General features: G+C 42.7%; 1 long non-coding RNA gene across 1 annotated transcript in view; it reads left to right on the top strand.

Moving 5' to 3' along the window:
* Window positions 1-731: 731 nt before the first annotated feature.
* The window catches only part of LOC140515462 (uncharacterized), a 38,058-nt gene continuing 20,963 nt past the window's right edge, over window positions 732-17,826 (top strand). Inside the window, exon 1 of the long non-coding RNA XR_011971034.1 lies at window positions 732-817. This is a non-coding gene — a long non-coding RNA (uncharacterized lncRNA). The remainder of the gene's footprint in view (window positions 818-17,826) is intronic.

Below are 17,826 nucleotides of genomic sequence, written 5' to 3'. Positions count from 1 at the left end.
ATTTGCCTCAGTTTCCTCATCTGTAAAATGATCTGGAGAAGTAAATAGCAAACCACTCCACTATCTTTGCCAAGGAAGCCCCAAATGGGGTCATGAAGAGTCTAATACCACTGAACAACAAATACTGAAAAGCAATGTGTTATGTGGCTAAAAAGCTAACCTCAGACTAAGGAAGACCTGGGTTCCAATTCTACTTTTTATGAATAGGCCACTCTGGGCCACTCACTTCACCTCTTTGTGCTCCAGGCTCCTGTGACAAAAAGTTACAGAGAAGCTTCTGATTTCCATGGTAGAGGGAGTTTGCTCTCTGGGAGTTCCTGTTAGTGGTAAAATCACAGGCTTTCTTCCTATCTGCCTACATTTTTTCTTCCCTCCAGTAACAAGAAAGCTTCCTGAGGACAGGGACTTTTGTCTTTGTACACCCAGCAGTAGGCACTTGAGGGGGGGGGGAGTGGTGCTTAATAAATGCTTGTTGTTTCATTTTGTGTGTGTGTGTGTGTGTGTGTGTGTGTGTGTGTGTGTGTGTGTGTTTACGGAGGGCGGGGTGGAGGACATTAGCACATTAACTTTTTCTTTAGAAAACTAGGTTTCCCAGTTCCCACTTGGCAGGGAGAGATTTGTTCAAGGTTGCTCTGTTCCTTGTGGGTGATTTGAAGCCACGTGATGTTTAGGGGGACCCCACCCACTGAAAGCTGCTATTAGCATATCTAAAATGTTCCCTAGTAACTTGTAAAGAGTTTTTCATTTTTTTCCCTGCACCTCTCCAGCTTCCAAGGAGGCTTTTTGGGTGGCACCATCGGGCTGTCCTATGCACAAGGTAGGGAGTTGGCTCTTAGTTTTTATTCTTTTTTTAAAATGAATTTTTATATATCTCTTTTGGTTTTTCTTTTCCCAAAGTATCCCTCCCTCTCACCCCCATTGCTTTCTGGAGAGCTACCTCTTATAGAAAAGACTGAAAAGGGGAAAAAATAAGGAAAAACTCCACCCCCTTTAAGTATAATGAATCAGTTTAATCCAAAAAAATCTGGCATTACATTCAGTGTTGCCCACCTGTAGTCCTTTACCTCTGTTAAAAGGGAGGGGCATGGATGGACCCTTTGGCGTCAAGACTGGTTATTATAATCTCATGTTCAGTTCAGGTTTTTTTTTTTTAAATCTTTCACTGGAGTTTTTTACAGTCAGGCTGTGTGACCATTTGTCAGGGATCATGGAATCATGAAAGCATGTAATCTCAGCATTCGGAAGGGACATCGGAGACCAGTCTAACCACAGCAAGTGGCCATTCAGCTTTTGTTTGGTAAGGAGCCCACTATAGCTCAGTTTCCTCATCTGTAAAATGAGCTGGAGAAAGAAATAGCAAACCATTCCAGTATCTTTGCCATGAAAACCCCAAATGAGGTCACAGTGAGTTGGACACAACTGAACAACAGTTGCCAGAAGTCACGCAAGTGGCTATGTGTTAGGCCTGGAGTCAGGAAGATCAGAATTCAAATCTGATCTCAGACTAGTATGACCCTGGGCAAGTCACTTAATCTCTGTCTGCCGCAGTTTCCTCAACTATAGTACTATAAGCACCTACCTCAAAGGGCTGTTGTGAGGATAAAATGAGACAATATTTGTAAAGGCTTAACACAGTGCCTGGCATATAGTAGATGCTCAAAAAATGCTTACTCCCTTTCTCTTTGGCATAGCTCTCCTTGTTAGGAAGTTGGTTTTTGTTTGTTTTCTGTTTTTTGTTTGTTTTCAAGCCTAAATCTATGTCTTTGCAGTTTCTTCCCATCTCTCCTTGTTCTGCCCTCTTAGGGCCAAGCAGAACAAATCAAATCCATCTTTTAAATGCCCGCCCATCAGCTAACTTGAAGACAGCTAGTATGTCTCCCATAAGCCTTTTATTCTCTAGGATAAAGCTTTCCAGTTCTTCCAAGCAATTCTCATGGAGTATAAGCTTGAGACCTTTCACCACCTTGGTTATCCTCCTCCATATCCCCAGAAGCTTAGTCATGTCCTTCCTAAAATGTGATGTCCAGAAGCAAACATAACACTGCAACAGGACAGAGAACAGCAGGGCTACTAGATACTAAGAGGGAACTACTAGCTCACTGGTGCCGGACAGCTTAAGACCACAGTAACCTTTTTTCTTTTCCTTTTTTTTCTTTTTTCTTTTCTTTTTTGACAGTTGATGTTTATGAAGCTTGTAGTCCACTGCGACCCCCAGATCATTTTTTTCTTATAAAAAAGCCATGCTGTTGTTTAGTCACATTGCCCTCAGCTCATCCTTGTGATATGGCAGTGGGGGATTCTTGCTTAAGAGGTGGTTCAGTTGGATACCCTATGAACTCGTCTTTCAGTTCTAGGCTATTTCCTGGGGCTTGGCAGTGATCAAGTGATCAGAGATTGCTGTTATGTGAGCTGAGGGTTAGTAGTAGTGGGAAATCCTCAGAGTTCTGAAAAGGAGACTTGAGGAATGGTGTTCAAAAAAATGATTTTGTTTCCTAGGGTGCCAAGAGATATAATAATATGGAGGGATATTAAGTCCACTCAGGCATCATAGAGAAATGGAACCCCATTTTATCCTATAAAGGTTTAAAAAATGATTTATGTGAGATTTCAGAGGCCATCTAACCCAACACCTTCATTTTGCAGATGTGGAAAGTGAGGCTCAGGGAAGACTTGCCCAAGGTCACACATTGGATCATAGATCTAAAGCTGGAAGGTACCTCAGAGGTCATCTAGTCCAGTCCCCTCATTTTAAAGATATGGAAACTGAGGCTCAGATGGGAGTGAATCAAATGACCTCTGAAGTTCCTTCCAGCTCTAGAACTATGCACCTATGGATGACCTTCCTGCTTGCATCCTTGATTGTCCCTGACTTTGGTGGAATCTAGGCTTGCCCCAGGTCACTCTAGGGTGTGGCATCACAGGTTTTTGTGAAAGTGAAAGAACATGCCTAGTTCAGATCCATTCCTCCTTCCAGACTTGGTTGGTCTGACTGCTTTATAAAAGCCTTCTTTAAGTCCCCCAAACAGCAGCACTGACTGTGTAGGGCCAGGGTGGGGACCGGATTGCATGGGGCTGTGGAGAGAGGAGTCATTCCTTCTGCTTAATCTATCTTGGCTCTGAGCTCTGAGCAATACATCTTACAGTTGGGATCCTGCTTGAGCCCCAGTCTGGCTGGCCGGCCAGCCAGCTCCCACCCTCCTTCCTTCTGCACCCTCTTCCACCTCACCCATCCCAGTAGAGGATGCTATCTCTTCTTGTAGCTATAACTCTTGGTTTCATGTTCAAAGTGACATCCTATGAAGCTGTCTGAACAATTCTGGCAGTTCTCTCCTTTCCCTGAACTCTGCGGGCACCAGAAAGGTTCCCTTCCTTCATCTCTTTCTCTTGGCTTAGCTTGTCATTTCAGGTTCTTCTCCCTGCTCTCTTGCCTTTCATGATGATGGAAATCCCTCTTGCAGCCCACTGTAGGTAGCCTCCCTAATCTCCAGTCTTCCTGACCCAGGGTTCTCTAAACAATGCCTAGATTCCTGTAACGTTGGAGCTGGAAGAGACTGACCTTAGAAGTCACTGCTAACTCAGATCAGAGCTCCTTGCCTGGGAACAGTGGAAATGATAGAATTTGGAGCCAGACGGCTTGGGCTTGAGTGCGATTCTGCCACTTACTACCTGTGTGTCCTTGGGCAAGTCGCTCAACCTTTGTAGGCCTCAGTTTACCTGTCTGAAAGATGCAGGAGATGGGACACAGTAAGTATAGTGTCAAGAACACTGAATTCAGAGGGAGAAGACCTGGTTTTGAATCCCAGCCCTGCCACTTCTACCTGTATGACCTTGGGGAAGTCATTTCTTGCTTCTGAGCCTCAGGTTTATTTCTATGTATAAAATGATAGGATTGGGCTCGTTGACCTCTAAGGTCCCTCTCAGCTCTAAATCTATGTTCTGATTGACTAGATGTTCTCTCAGGTTGGATCTTGTCCTGGAATAGTGTAACCCACTAAAAAGTGCCCTTCTTACTCATATCCTCCTCTAAGACAGACCTCCTGTGGAGGAGTAGATCAGCTCGGAATCTCACAGTTTTATCTTATTGTTTATGGGAAGAACAGATATCAAATGTAGCACTTGCTATGTTCTCTTCTTTTCTGACTCTGTTTCCCTTTTTATACTGATTAGCTGTGATACCCAAGATACAACTTCAGCTCAGCAAAGGAGCCACAAGATTCAGTGGGGACTTGTAGACATTCCAAACCTTGGGTTCATTGCTACAGATAAATCAGTCCTCAAATTCTTTTCCATGCCTTCCATAAATGTTTATTGAATGAATGAAAAAAACCATTTATTAAATGCGTGCCACAAATGTTTGGCACAAGCACTGTGTCAAAAACTGGCAAAAAGTGGCTCAGTTCCTGCCCTCAAGAAGCATCTATTCTAGTCAATCAGCCAACAAGTGAGTATGTGTTTACTGTGTGCCAAGCCCTGTGCCAAACAATGGAGCATGCAACATGAACTAGGCACCTGGTTAAGCTCTGGTGCAAACAAAGGCAACCACTCTCTGCCCTCAAGGAGTTTCTATTTTAATGGGGGCAACAACATGTAAATAAGGAGGTACATAGAGGATAAATACAGAGTGTGTGGCAGGGAGTTTTAGTCTGGAAAATCACAGAGATGATAAATGAAGCCAGAGTGGCTTTGATTGACATGCCCTTTCCAGAAGCGATGATGGTATTGATCTGATGAGGTTGCGGAGCTGGAACGTCTGCTGCGGGGAGGTGGCTATGTGAGCAGCATTGGAGCAAATGCTAAGAAGATGGATGGGGCCACATGAATGGAGTGGAGCGAGCAAGACTCGCCTTATTAAGTGTCTATTAAGTGCCGGGTGCTAGAGATACAAAGCCCAGAATCCAAACAGTGTCTGCCCTTAAGAAGTTCAGCAATTCCCCCAGGCCAGTGGGGAGGAGGAAGGTAGCATGTACACAGATCAATTCATACCAAGTCAATACAGGATCATCTTCAGAGAGAGGAATCGCTGACAGCTGGGGGCAGGGGCAGTCAGGAAACTGGCTGTTGGAGCTTGTGCCTAAGCTGTGCTAAACTGCATCCCTGAAGATTTATCACATGCCATGTGCAGGCCCCTGTTCCTGGCCTTGGGGATACAAGAAGAAAGGCAAGTCAGGTCCACTCCTGAGGGGCCTACAGTTTGATAGAGGGAAGGACAAGCTCAGAAATAACTGATACAAGGGAGCAGATACCTTAGGTCAAAGGAGAGAGCCAAGCCAAATGCTCTGAGTCATTTGAGGAGGGAGAAAGGGAATTTTCAGCTAGAAGGGAAGGGAGGGGAAGGAGGAAGGAGAACCACCTCCTGAGTTGGACCTTGAAACTTTACTAGAAGGAGGTGGGGTTGGTGTCCATTCCAGGAAAAGGGCACAGGGTGAGCAAAGGCCTAAATTTCAGGGCAGAACAAGAACAGGGGAGGGAACATGGCCCAGTTTGGCTGGAACATACAGTCCATGAAGGGGAATAGCTTTGAGATAAGGCTGGAAAGTAGGCTGGAGCCAGACTGTGGTGGAGCAAGACTCTGAATGCCCAAGTCAGGAGTTTATACTTTATTCTTCAGGAAACCAGCACAAGTTTGTAAATAGTGTCAACAAAAGTCATTGGCTACAAAGGGGAGGGTAGTTTGGAGAGAGGAGAGGTCTGAGGCAAGGAAACTATAAGTTACACTTGTGTGGTGGTGGTGGTGGTGTGATCAGGGAACTGGCCTGATCTGATCACCTCCACTCCAGATATGAGTTTAGGGGTCTGGGACAATGGAGCTATTTTACCAAAAACCTCTTACCTGGAAGCAGGGGGAAAGGTTAAGCTTCCTGAGCCCACTGCTTTCTCTCCCTGGGCATGGCAAGGAAAGCCAACTCAGCCTCACATGCTCCTGTGCTTAGGAGCTACCCGCAGACTGGAATTTGGCATGAACAGGTCTCTTTAGTTTAAATTTGATTCAAGCCACACAGTGCCTACTTCTTTCCAGAAAAAAGGGAAAAAACGAGACGACAGGCCTGCGAATCATTTGTGGCAAGTGTTTTTCAGGATGCTGGGAGGAGCTGCTTCTGAAGTATTTCCAGATTCCATTCCTCCTTTCATTCTGCCCCAGGAGCTAAGTGGTGACAGATGCCCCCTAATGGGGGAAGGCACAATCTCTTCTCTGCCTTGGACCCAGGTGGAGTGGGATGAACTCAGAGCATGAGACAAAGAGATTTGATCCTAAAAGGACCCTAGCAATCATTTACTCTGACCCTTCATTTTCTCCCTGGAGAAACTTTCCCCCAGTCATAACATTATAGATTTAGAGCAGGAAGGTACCTCAGAGGCTATCTATTGACACACTCTATCTTTATAGATGAGGCAATTGAAGTATACAGGATTAAGTGACTTGCCCAGGGTCACATAGCTAGTAAGTGTCTAAGGACAGATTTGATCCTAGGTCTTCTTGACTCCAAATGCAGTGCCCTGTTTACTGTATCACCACTGCTCTGGCCTCATTTCCCTCCCTTCACAATCTTGGTCCTAGAGTGGCCCAGTTCATCTCTACACTGGCCCCCTGTGGTTAGATCCCTTGCTATCATGTCCTCCTACTGCTTACAAATGGCCAAGTCTCAACCTTGAGTCACCCCCACCATCTGCCTTCTCTGCTCCTTCTCTTAAGCTGCTGAAGGATAATGGAAGAGGTCATGGAACTACTATTTGCATGACACGTGAATACTTCTTAACATCCTCAAATGATTTTTCACTGCTGACCAGCAGCTCTTGTATTTTTCCTTGCTGACTGTCTCTCATGTTCCTCACAATAGTTGTTACAAACCAATTGTAAAATGGGAATAGTAATAGCACTACCCTCCCAGGGTTGTTGTGAGGATCAAATGAAATGATACTTGTAAAAAAAGAAAGAAGAGTTGAAAACTGAAAACAAATGAGTAAATTTGGAAAAAAAAAGAAAAGAAATAATACCTGTAAAAAAGAACAGTGCCTGGCACATAGTAGGTACTTAATAGATGCTTGTGTCCTTCCCTCAAATCTCTCCCAGTGCCTAGAGCAGGAAGGAACCTCAGGGTTCATCTAATCCAACCTACTCATTTTACACAGGCAGAAACTAAGACCCAGGGAGACAGGCTCTTTAAATACCTCTTATGGCAGATGACCTTGTTTTCTGCTTTCCCAAGAAAATCAGCACCTTCCATGGAGAGTTCCATCTTTTCCCTTACCCTACTTCTCAGTAGCACTCTACATTCTCTTCTTCCCTCCCCAACACTTACCACACACTAGTGTTTAAAAAAACCAAAACTCAAAGAACCAACTTTTCACTTAGCTCTGTCTTCCTCTCAAGTTCTCTTCCTACAGTCCTACTTTCACTGACAGACTCCTAACACATCACCAGATTCCCTACTGGGTGATGAATTTCTTGGTAATAAAAATTCTTGAAAATCTTAAGTCATCGAGGGGTTGCAATCTGCACCAGAGAAGGGAGTACACATGCAGATGAAAATCACAGCACTTTGAAGAACTGACGTACAGTAATAATAGCTGATATTTATAGGGTGCCTCAGATTTACAAAGCACTTTACTAATGTTGTGTCATTTGACGTACAACTCTGTGAAGTAGGTACTACTGGTATTATTTTACAGATAAGAAAACGGAGTCTCAAAGGAATTGAGTGACTTGCCCAGAGTTATACAGCTAGGCAGTATCAGAGATGGAGTATGACCCCAGATCTTCCTGATTCCAAGTTCACATCTTGTTGTGACCTCTGGAGCAATTACATTGAGAAAAATGGGATTTCCCAGAGTACTTTGATTTGAGTATCCATTCAGTTAAAGTTATAGAAGTAGAAGTTCGGGGTTTCAGCTGCATGCAGAAAGGTAATAGAAAGAGCAGTGGCACAAAAGTTAAGAGGATTTGAGTTCAAACCCTACCTCTGATATTTATTACCTGTATAATGTTGAGTGAGTCCCTTCCCCTGCCTGGGTCTCAGCTTCTTCCTCTACAATATGAGTGGGTCAGATGAGATGGCCCCCAAGTTTCCTTCCCACTTTAGATCTGGGGTCCTATGAATTTCCCAGCTGGACTTTACATATATGAAGCCACCTCCCACTTTCTTCCCACCTCATCTTATGGTTCCCCTCTGTCCCTCTGCAAAAGTCACTCAAATATCATTCCTGGGCACCCTGCCTCAGTTGGGGTTTACTACAATATTCATATTCAGACATATGCCCAGTGTGTATCCAAGCCCCATCCTCTTGGCACACTTCCCACTGGATCTACAGATTATTATTTCAATTCATTCTTAGTTCATACTGGAGTATCTATTCTACTGTTAACAAATTGTCTTTTGTGTTAGACACATTTCCTTTCCTTGGAAGTTACTTTATATTGTATTTAATTTTCTATGTGCATGAGATGAAGCACCTATGATGTATCAAGCACTGTGCTAAGTTCTGGAGTTACAAATAGAGGCAAAAGACAGTCCCTGCCCTCAGGTAGCTTACGATCTGATAAGGGAGACAACATGCAAGCAAATACATACATAGTCAGCTATATATAGGATAAGTTGTTGTTCATCCTTCATTTTCCAAGAGGACCCATGACATCGTGGAATGATGTCTTGACTCATGGGTAAATTGGATTTAAGTGAGACAGATTTGCACAAAGCCATCAAGCTCACTCTTACTTCCTGAGCCATCAAAGTCCAGGACAAGAAAAAAGTCAGGACAATGACTGGGGATACATTGGATGGATGACCTTGGCATCTTCGATGTCTGATCAAATTCTAATCACTCCACAGTTCCTTCAAGTGCCTTCATGGTCTTTGGAACAAATTGTTCCTATCTGCCCTTTCCACTGGGGGAAATCTTCATATGCTTGGAATAGACATCCTTCCAATTCACTGATGGATTTTGAGGCCTGTTGGCTACCCTCAACCTGGTTTAGCCCATCCTGCCCTGATGGTTTTTTACCAGGATGTGGCTGCTGTGCATTCTGTAGCTTCTTGGAGCCACAGGTGAGAATTGGATGACACGTGAAGACCAAAGGTGGATGAACAGTCCTGAAAAGAGCTCAGCAAGCTCTCACACCAGAGGTGTTCGTCCTTCTGTAATATCCCATACACCCCACAGGATAAACAGGAAATAGTTGACAGAGAGAAGACACCAATAAAAGATGGGATTTCAGTTGAGACTTAATGGAAGCCAGGGAGGTCAGCAGGCAAAGTGGAGGAGGGCAGAGTATGCCAGACATAAGCCATAGCCAGAGATAATGCCCAGAGATGGAGGGTCTTGTTCATGGAACAGCCAGGAGGGCAGTATTGGTGGATGGAAGAGAACGTGGCAGAGAGTAAGATGCAAGAAGATTGGAAGGGTGGAAGGGGGCTGGGTTAGAGATGGCTTTGAATGCCAAACAGAGCATTTAGTATTTGCTCCTGGAGGTAACAGGGAGCCACTGCAGTTTATTGAGTAGAAGAGTAACATGACTGAGCCTGTTCTTTAGGAAAATCACTACAGTGGCTAATAGAATTAAAACTCCTTGAAGGCAGGGTCTGCTTCATTGTTGTCTTTGTCTCACCAATGCTTAGCACCGTGCCTGGAACATACTAGGGGCTACATAAGTGCTTTTCGAAATGAATGGAATGTTGGGTTTATGCTCTGGCTAAATTATCTTAGATTCCATTGATTTTGTATTTTTCAGTCCACCTTGGAAAGCTGTAACTAGGGCAGGATGATAAGGGCTGTGTCCCAGGTTGCCAAAATTTAGAGGGTACTGATAGCATTGACACTCATTCAGCAGTGTTCAAACAATTGAGTTTAGCATCTAGTGAGCAAGAATAATTAATTAAAACAGGATACTACCATATTGCATATGCTTGCATTCCCTAGGGTCCCTGAACTGAATTTGTCTTTAAAAAGTTGATTTTAAATGCTTCACATTTTGGGAAGCTAGCTCTGGGAGCCCCCAAACATTCTGCTTTCTCATGTGTCTCTGTCCCATGCTGTCCTCTTTGCAAATGCCCCATGTCTGCTTCTAAGATAAAAGTTGTTATTCCTCTTCTCTGCCTCTGAGTCTTTGAGATGAAATACTTAAAATAACATTGTCTTAGTATGAAACCAGAGAGGTTCTTGGATGTTCCATTAAGGGGCCCTCTCCCTTATTTCCTGAGCCCAGACCAGAATTCTTACTCAGTCCTTTTCTCACCCAAGCTCTTGGCTGGTTTTTTTTCCTTTAGCCCCTTAGGAAGATCTGGACTCACAAAAGAGGTAAATAAAAGAAGAATTCATTTGTTTACTCAGCTGAAAGTAAGAGAGACTAAAGTCCCCTTAAATCCACTTTGGGAAATTCTATTTCTGGAGTACCCCAAATTAGAAAACAGTAATGGAATAACTTGAAAAACCCTCAACATTAAGTCAGAAGAACTGGGATCCAGGCTTGCCCCTGGTGCTTCCCTGGCAAATCACTTGTCCTCTTGGGGTTTCAGTTCCCTGATCTATAAAATGGGGGTGATGAGACTTGCCCTGTTGACCAAGATCAATCAGCTCACATTTATTAAATGTCTACTTTGTTCAAAGACTTCAAAGAGCTTAAATTCTACTTAGGGGAGTGGGAAAGGAGGCATGGTGCATTCACAGATGGAGAAATAAGTTCAGGTTATGTCCAAAGTTGCCTCAGGAACAAGGAGATTGCTCATACCAAAGAGATTCACAAGAGGCCTTTTGAAGGAGGTGCCCATGACTGAGCCTGGCAGAGTTATCAGGGCTTCCAGGAGGCCTAGGGGAGGAGAGAGAGCAGAGAGCATCCCAATCACTGAGGCAGAGAGTGAAGAACACCAAGCCGTAGATTTGCCTTGTAGTGGAGTGGGGGGGAGCAAGAGTGTATCAAGACATTGGGGTACGTGCTTTACAAACACCTCGTTTGTATGCAGCAGAAAAGGGAGTGACGTGTAATGAGCTTGGAGACATTGTCTGGGGTCCTCTTGAGAAAGGCTTTAACCAGGGGTGGGGAACCTGTGGCCTCCAAGGCCATATGTGGCCCTCTAGGTCCTTAAGTGCAGCCCTTGAGGACCTAGACGGCTACACGTGGCTTCGAGGCCACAGGTCCCCCACTCCTGCTTTAAACCCAGATACAGGAATTTGTCTTTTATCTTCAAGGAAATAGGGAGCCATTGGAACTTCTTGAGCAGGTCAGAGTCCTCGATTTTGGAATGCCACTTTGGCAGCTGAAAAAAGGAGAGGTTGGAAGCAGAGAGAACAACTAGGAAGCTACTGCAATAGTCCAACTGAAAGGTGATGAAGGCTAGACTACTTCACAGGCTATTTGTCAAGGTGAACAACTACCTAAGACCTGACTTCATCCTTTTCTTACATTTCTTGTAGGAAGCCTAACTAAGAAACAAACAAGTAAACAGAGAAAGACAAAAACCCCTTGGAGGTCTTTGCTTTTAGGGTTGTCCAGGAGCCTCAGCTCTTTCTGGGATTTAGCCTTCCTGATCCAATTTTTCTAATGCCAATAAGGACAGATTCAGGTACAGGTTGGATCAGATGACCTCTAAGGTCATTCTAGCCACTTGATCCTAGGATTCTGTGGTTTGATAGCTACTCTGGTCCCTTCCAGCTCTCTCTCTCTCTTACTCTCTCTCTCTCTCTCTCTCTCTCTCTCTCTCTCTCTCTCTCTCTCCCTCTCTCTCTCTCCCTCTCTCTCTCTCTCTCTCTCTCTCTCTCTCTCTCCTCTCTCTCTCTCTCTCTCTTACACTCTCTCTCTCTCTCTCCCCTCTCTCCCTCCATATATATACATATATATGTATATATATATATATATATATATATATATATATATATATATATATATATATATATATATATATATATATATACACACAAAAACCCAAACAACTTTATACTTATCTTTTAGTAATGAGTTATTTATAGTTAGAGTTTCTATAGTGCCTATGGTTTATAAAATTTTTTCTCATGATGACTCAGTGAGATAGCTTATTATTCCCATTTTATAGATAAAGAAACTGAGGCTCATAGAGGTGAAATAGTAAGAGGCAGATCTTGATCATGACCCTAAACATTTGTTGTATTCAGGTATAGGTAGTGCCCCTAATTCTTCTTGCTACTCATCTGTGTTTGTATGTGGAGGTTGAGGAACATGGGATTACAGAGATGGGCCAAAGAATGAGTGATCAAACAGTGATTTGAAGGAGCCAGATCACACAGTGGGATATAAGGAGTGGAAGAAGAATAAAGTGACCCCTAATTTGGGAAGGAGGTTGAAGCTCTTGATCACACATGATTTACATATCTTTGGTCTCTGACATTTCAAAGGGAGATGGGTAGGTTGTTTGCCCTTGGCTTATCTTGCCCTGGGATTTCAACCCTTGGGGCTGGCACATGTGGAGTCATTTCCCCAAATTTTTGTAACTGTTCTCTCTTGCATCTCCTTCTGCCCATTCCTAATTAATCTCCTTTTGGTGGCTCATTGCTCTCATCATACCTCCTAACTGTGGGTATACTCAGTAGGGCTTCTGGCCCCTCTTTTCCTCTTTCTATACTTTCTCATTTGGTGACCTCATCAGCTCCCAAGGGTTCAACTAGCATCTGTGTGTATATGACTCCAAGATCTACGTATCCAGCTCTAGTTTCTCACTTGAGCTCCAGCCCTCCATCATCAACAGCCTATTTTTCATTGCAAACTGGATTCCCTGTAGGCAATTAGTTACTCAATGAGCATTTATCAAGTGCTTATTATATATGCCAGGCACTCTACTAAGCATTACTATTACAAAGAAAGGCAAAAACACCGCACCTGCTCTCAAGGAGTTCTCATTCTAACGGAGGAGACCATGTGCAAAGACCTAGGTACATACAAGACATATACAGAGTAAATGAAAGATAACCTTACTTGGAAAGGGGTCATGTTGGGAAAAGAAGGCACTAGTAGCCTTGGGGGGAAACTGAGAAAAGCCTCCTGTAGAAGGCCAGATTTGAGTCAAGCCTTGATGGAACCCAGGGAACCTAAGACATTGAGGTGAGGGGGACAGAGAATTCCAGGTATGAGGTGGCTTAGATAGGGGAGTTGGACAGTTGAGGAATTCTAAATAGGTTGGTGTTGCTGGATAATAAATTGCAAGGAGAGCAGTAGAATATAAGAAGATGGAAGGGTAGGAATGGATCAGTTTGTGAAGGGCTTTAAATATAGAACAGAAGACTTTATTTGATATTAGAGGTAATATGGATGCACTGAAGTTTATTGAACAGGAAGGTGACGTGAACAGGTCTTTGCCTTAGAAAAATTACATCAGTAATTGAGTAGATGTTGAAATCCCAGTGCAAGATAAGCCAAGGGCAAACAACCTACCCATCTCCCTTTGAAATGGCAGAGATCAAAGATATGTAATTAAGGAGAGTGAAGTGAGAGACACTTGAGGTAGGGAGACAATTAAGAGGCTGTCTCAATGGGCCAGGTGAGAAGTAATGAGGACCTGAACTGGGATGCTGGTGCACAGAGAGACAAAGGCACTCTCTTAAGATCACACAGTAAGTTAATTGCAGAGCCAAAACACAGATGTAGAGCTGAGGAGCTCTGTGTTCCACCTATTCCACTGGTCTGGGTCTAAGAATGACCATTTCTCTTCTTGCTCCTTCCCCCCATTCTGGACACCATACTAGGTGCTCACACCATGGATGCGCACCCATGTATGTGTGTGTGTAGCAGTGCTCTCATCTTTGGTGGTGGGAAAGTGGGAGCAAGAGGGACCCAAGGGAATGGAATGGTACAGGGGAAAGAAGATGACCAAGTGAGAATAGCAACCTGGAACCCAAACATCTTGTGATCTTGAGGAAGACGGAGATGAGTTTGAGTTGAAGGAGGGGAGGGGAGAACAGAGATAGTCATGATGTATTAAAAGGAAGCCTGGTGCAGGACCGTGGCTGGCAGATCACTTCCAAATAGGGCTTTTTTTCCTATTCTATAAAATGATGGGGCTGTATTTAATGATCTCTAAGATTCCTCCTTGGTTGGACAGTCTGTGATTCTTTGAAAGGGAAGAGTGGACTCATCCAAGGAGTAAACCATCCCTTCTTGACCTATCCCCTTTCCCCTTCCATTCTCCCCACTGAAAATAAGAAGGCATATTTAGGGTCAATCAACTAGCATTTATTAAGTGCCTATTATTAAGCTAATAGGATTTCAGGGGCAAGAAGTCCCTTCTCTTTCTACCAACCCTGGCCATAAACAGTCTATTGCCTGAAACTCTTACAAGAAGACACAGAGATCTTCCTTCTCCAATGGCAGATCATTCAATGGAGCTATGGTCTTATCAAGGTATATATTCCCTCTATTGGTGCATATTTCAATTCATCTATTCCTTTTCATCCTGTTCAACCTTTGTCTATGCCCTGCTATAAAGCTTTGCCATAAGATACACTCAAAGTACTAGAAGCTTCCTTCCCATCCTTTAAATATTTTATAGCATCTGAATTGTCCCACTGTTATCCTCTGGTTCCTCCCCTAAAGTTCTACTCTGATGCCTCATTGGCCTAGGAAGGATAACCTTCTTCAGGGTTATGCTAGTGGGGCACAAGCTTTAGCAAGTTTTTCCATCTTTGGGAAAGATTGCCTGGCAGTCATTCAAAGTCCAGCCTAGGTAAATGCAAAAAGACTCATCATCAGAAGGATAGCCAACAGGTGATAACATTGTATAGGGTCACACAGGTAGCCCATGAAATGGATAAAAAGTTAGAGAGAAAAGGCTTAAAAATTAAAAAAAAAAACATGGAAAGCTCAGCTATAAAATTTAAAGCTGGAAGGAACCTTGGACACCATCTAGTCCAAAACTCTTATTTTATAAGGGAGAAAATGGAAGCTTTGGGAAGGAAAATGACTTGCCAAAGACCCCACACATACTCTTTGCTCCAGCAATACTGGCCTATTCATCTCTCCTTGTACACCCTGTTATATCTCCCAACCCTATGCTTTTAATTTGCATTTCTCTAATCGATAGTGATTTAGAGCATTTTTTCATGTGACTATAAATAGCTTTGATTACTTTATCTGAAAACTGCCTGTTCATATCCTTTGACCATTTATCAATTGGGGAATGACTCATATTCTTATAAATTTGACTCAGTTATCTACATATTTGAGAAATGAGGCATTTATCAGAGAAACCTGATATACAATTTTTTCACAGTAATAATTAGTATAATAGTATTATAGTATAATAGTATTTCCCTCCATCCTATCTCCTCCCCCCCGTTTATTCTTTTTCTCTTCTGTCGATCTGCAAAAGTGCTTAGCTTCTAGCTACTGCTTCCTGCAATCTACCTTCCCTTCTATCAGCCCCCCTCCCCTTTTCTTATTCAATTCCTCTCCTACTTTGCTGCAGGGTAAGATAGATTTTTAAACCCAACTGAGTGTGTATGTTACTCCCTCTCTGAGTCAATTCCAATGAGAGGTTCACATACTCCTCTCCCCCTTACCACCTCTCTCATTTTCCCCTCCATTTTGACAGCTCTTTCGTGTCTCTTTTATGTGAGATAATTTACCTCATTCTACCTTTCCCTTCTCCCAGTGCATTCCTCTTTCTCACCCCTAAATTTTATTTTTTTAGATAATCATCCCATCATTCAACTCACACCCATGCCCTCTGTTTATACTACTTCTAAGTATTCTAATAATGAGAAAGTTCTTGGGAGTTACAAGTATCATCTTGCCATGTAAACAGTTTAACCTTGTTGAATACCTTATGATTTCTCTTTTCTGCTTACTTTTTATGCTTCTCTTGAGTTTTATATTTGAAAATCAAAATTTCTATTCAGTTCTGGTCTTCTCATCAGGAATGATTGAAAATCCTCTGTTTCTTTGAATATCCACTTTTCCCCTGAAGGATTACACTCAATTTTGCTGGGTAGGTAATTCTTGGTTGTAATCTATCTCCTTTGCCATCTGGAAATATAATATTCCAAGCTCTCCTATTCTTTAATGTAAAAGTTGCTAAATTTTGTGTGATCCTGACTGTGACTCCATGACATTTGAACTGTTTCTTTCTGGATGCTTGCAGTATTTTCTCCTTGACCTGGCAGCTCTGGAATTTGGCTATAGTATTCCTGAGAATATCAAGGCAGTTTTCCTTGATAATTTCTTGAAAGATGATGTTTAGGCTCTTTTTTGATCACGGCTTTCATGTAGTTCCATAATTTTTAGATTGTCTTTCCTGGATCTATTTTCCAGGTCAATTGTTTTTCCAATGAGATATTTCACATTGTTTGTGATTTTTTCATTCTTTTGGTTTTGTTTTATAATTTTTTGATTTTTCGAAAAGCTTCCACCTGCTCCATTCTAATATTTAAGGAATTATTTTCTTCAGTGAGCTTTTGGACCTCCTTTTCCATCTGGCCAATTCTACTTTTTAGGGCATTCTTCTCTTTGTTGGCTTTTTGGATCTCTTTTGTCATTTGGGTTAGTCTATTTTTTACAGTGTTATTTTCTTCAGCATTTTTTGGGTCTCCTTTAGCAAGCAGTTGACTCGTTTTTCATAATTTTCATGCATTACTTCATTACTCTTCCCAATTTTTGCTCTACTTCTCTTACTTTATTTTCAAAATCCTTTTTGAACTCTTCCATGGCCTGAGACCAATTCATACTTTTCTTGGAGGCTTTAAACGGAGGAACTTTGACTTTCCTGTCTTCTGTTTGCATGTTTTGGTCTTCCTTGTCACCAAAGTAAGATTCTATATTTTGATTCTTTTTTTTTGGTTTTTGTTCATTTCCCCAGTCATTTACTTTCCTTTTGAGCTCTTTGTCAAGGTAGATCTCTGCTTCCAGTGGAGGTGGGGAGTATACTGTCAGCCACTTGATTCCCCCATAGTCTGTTGGCCCAGAGCACCAGAAACAGCCTGTACCTCTGCCCCTGATGCTGCTGTGGCTACTGAGGGTTTCTCCTCCCTCTTTCCCTCTGCCACCCTGGGACTGTGACCAGACCACTCTACTCTCCCACATTGATCCCACAGGCTTTTTCCATTGACCTTCCAATTTGTCTTCAGCATTTTGGGGTCCTGAAGTCTGGAAACTGCACCTGGAAACAGGTGCAAGAAATTCAGTCTCCCCAAGGCCTGCTCAGGTCTTGTCTGTGCCAGTGCAGCCCATACTGGACTGCATCCTGCCTCCAGCATGGTGTGATAGATACTTCCTGGTGACCTTCCAGGCTGTCTTGGGCTGGAGATTTGATTCACTCCATCATTCTGTGGGTTTTGCAGCTCCAGAACTTATTTAGAACCATTTTTACTGGTATTTGGCTGGGCTTGGGAGCAGTGCTCTAGAAAGTGCGTGCTGTTACTCTGCCATCTTGGCTCCACCTCCATCAATTCTACTTTTTAAGAAGCTTTTTCTTCAGTGAATTCTTGTATATCTTTTTCCATTTGGCCAATTCTGCTTTTTAAGGCATTCTTCTCTTCACTGGATTTTTGTGCCTTTTTTACTATTTGACCTATTCTGTTTCTTAAGGCATTATTTTCTTCAGTATTTTTTGTGCTTCCTTTACCAAGCTGTTCTCTTTTCCCCCTATGATTTTCTTGCATCACTATTACTTCTTTTCCCAATTTTCCTCCACCTCTCTTATTTGATTTTTAAAATCCTTTTTGAGCTCTTCCAGGAATTCTCTTTTTGGGGAAGGCTGAGGCCAATTTACATTTTTCTTTGAGACTTTGCATATAGCAATTTTGACTTTGTTGTCTTCTTCTGAGTTTATGTTTTGATTTTCCCTATCACCATAGTAACTTTCTGTGGTCAGGATA

The sequence above is a fragment of the Notamacropus eugenii genome, chromosome X (genome assembly GCF_028372415.1).
Source record: "Notamacropus eugenii isolate mMacEug1 chromosome X, mMacEug1.pri_v2, whole genome shotgun sequence".
NCBI classification, from domain to species: Eukaryota; Metazoa; Chordata; class Mammalia; order Diprotodontia; family Macropodidae; genus Notamacropus; species Notamacropus eugenii.
The sequence above is the reverse complement of the archived record's forward strand: the minus strand, read 5'-3'. Positions and strand labels throughout refer to the sequence as shown.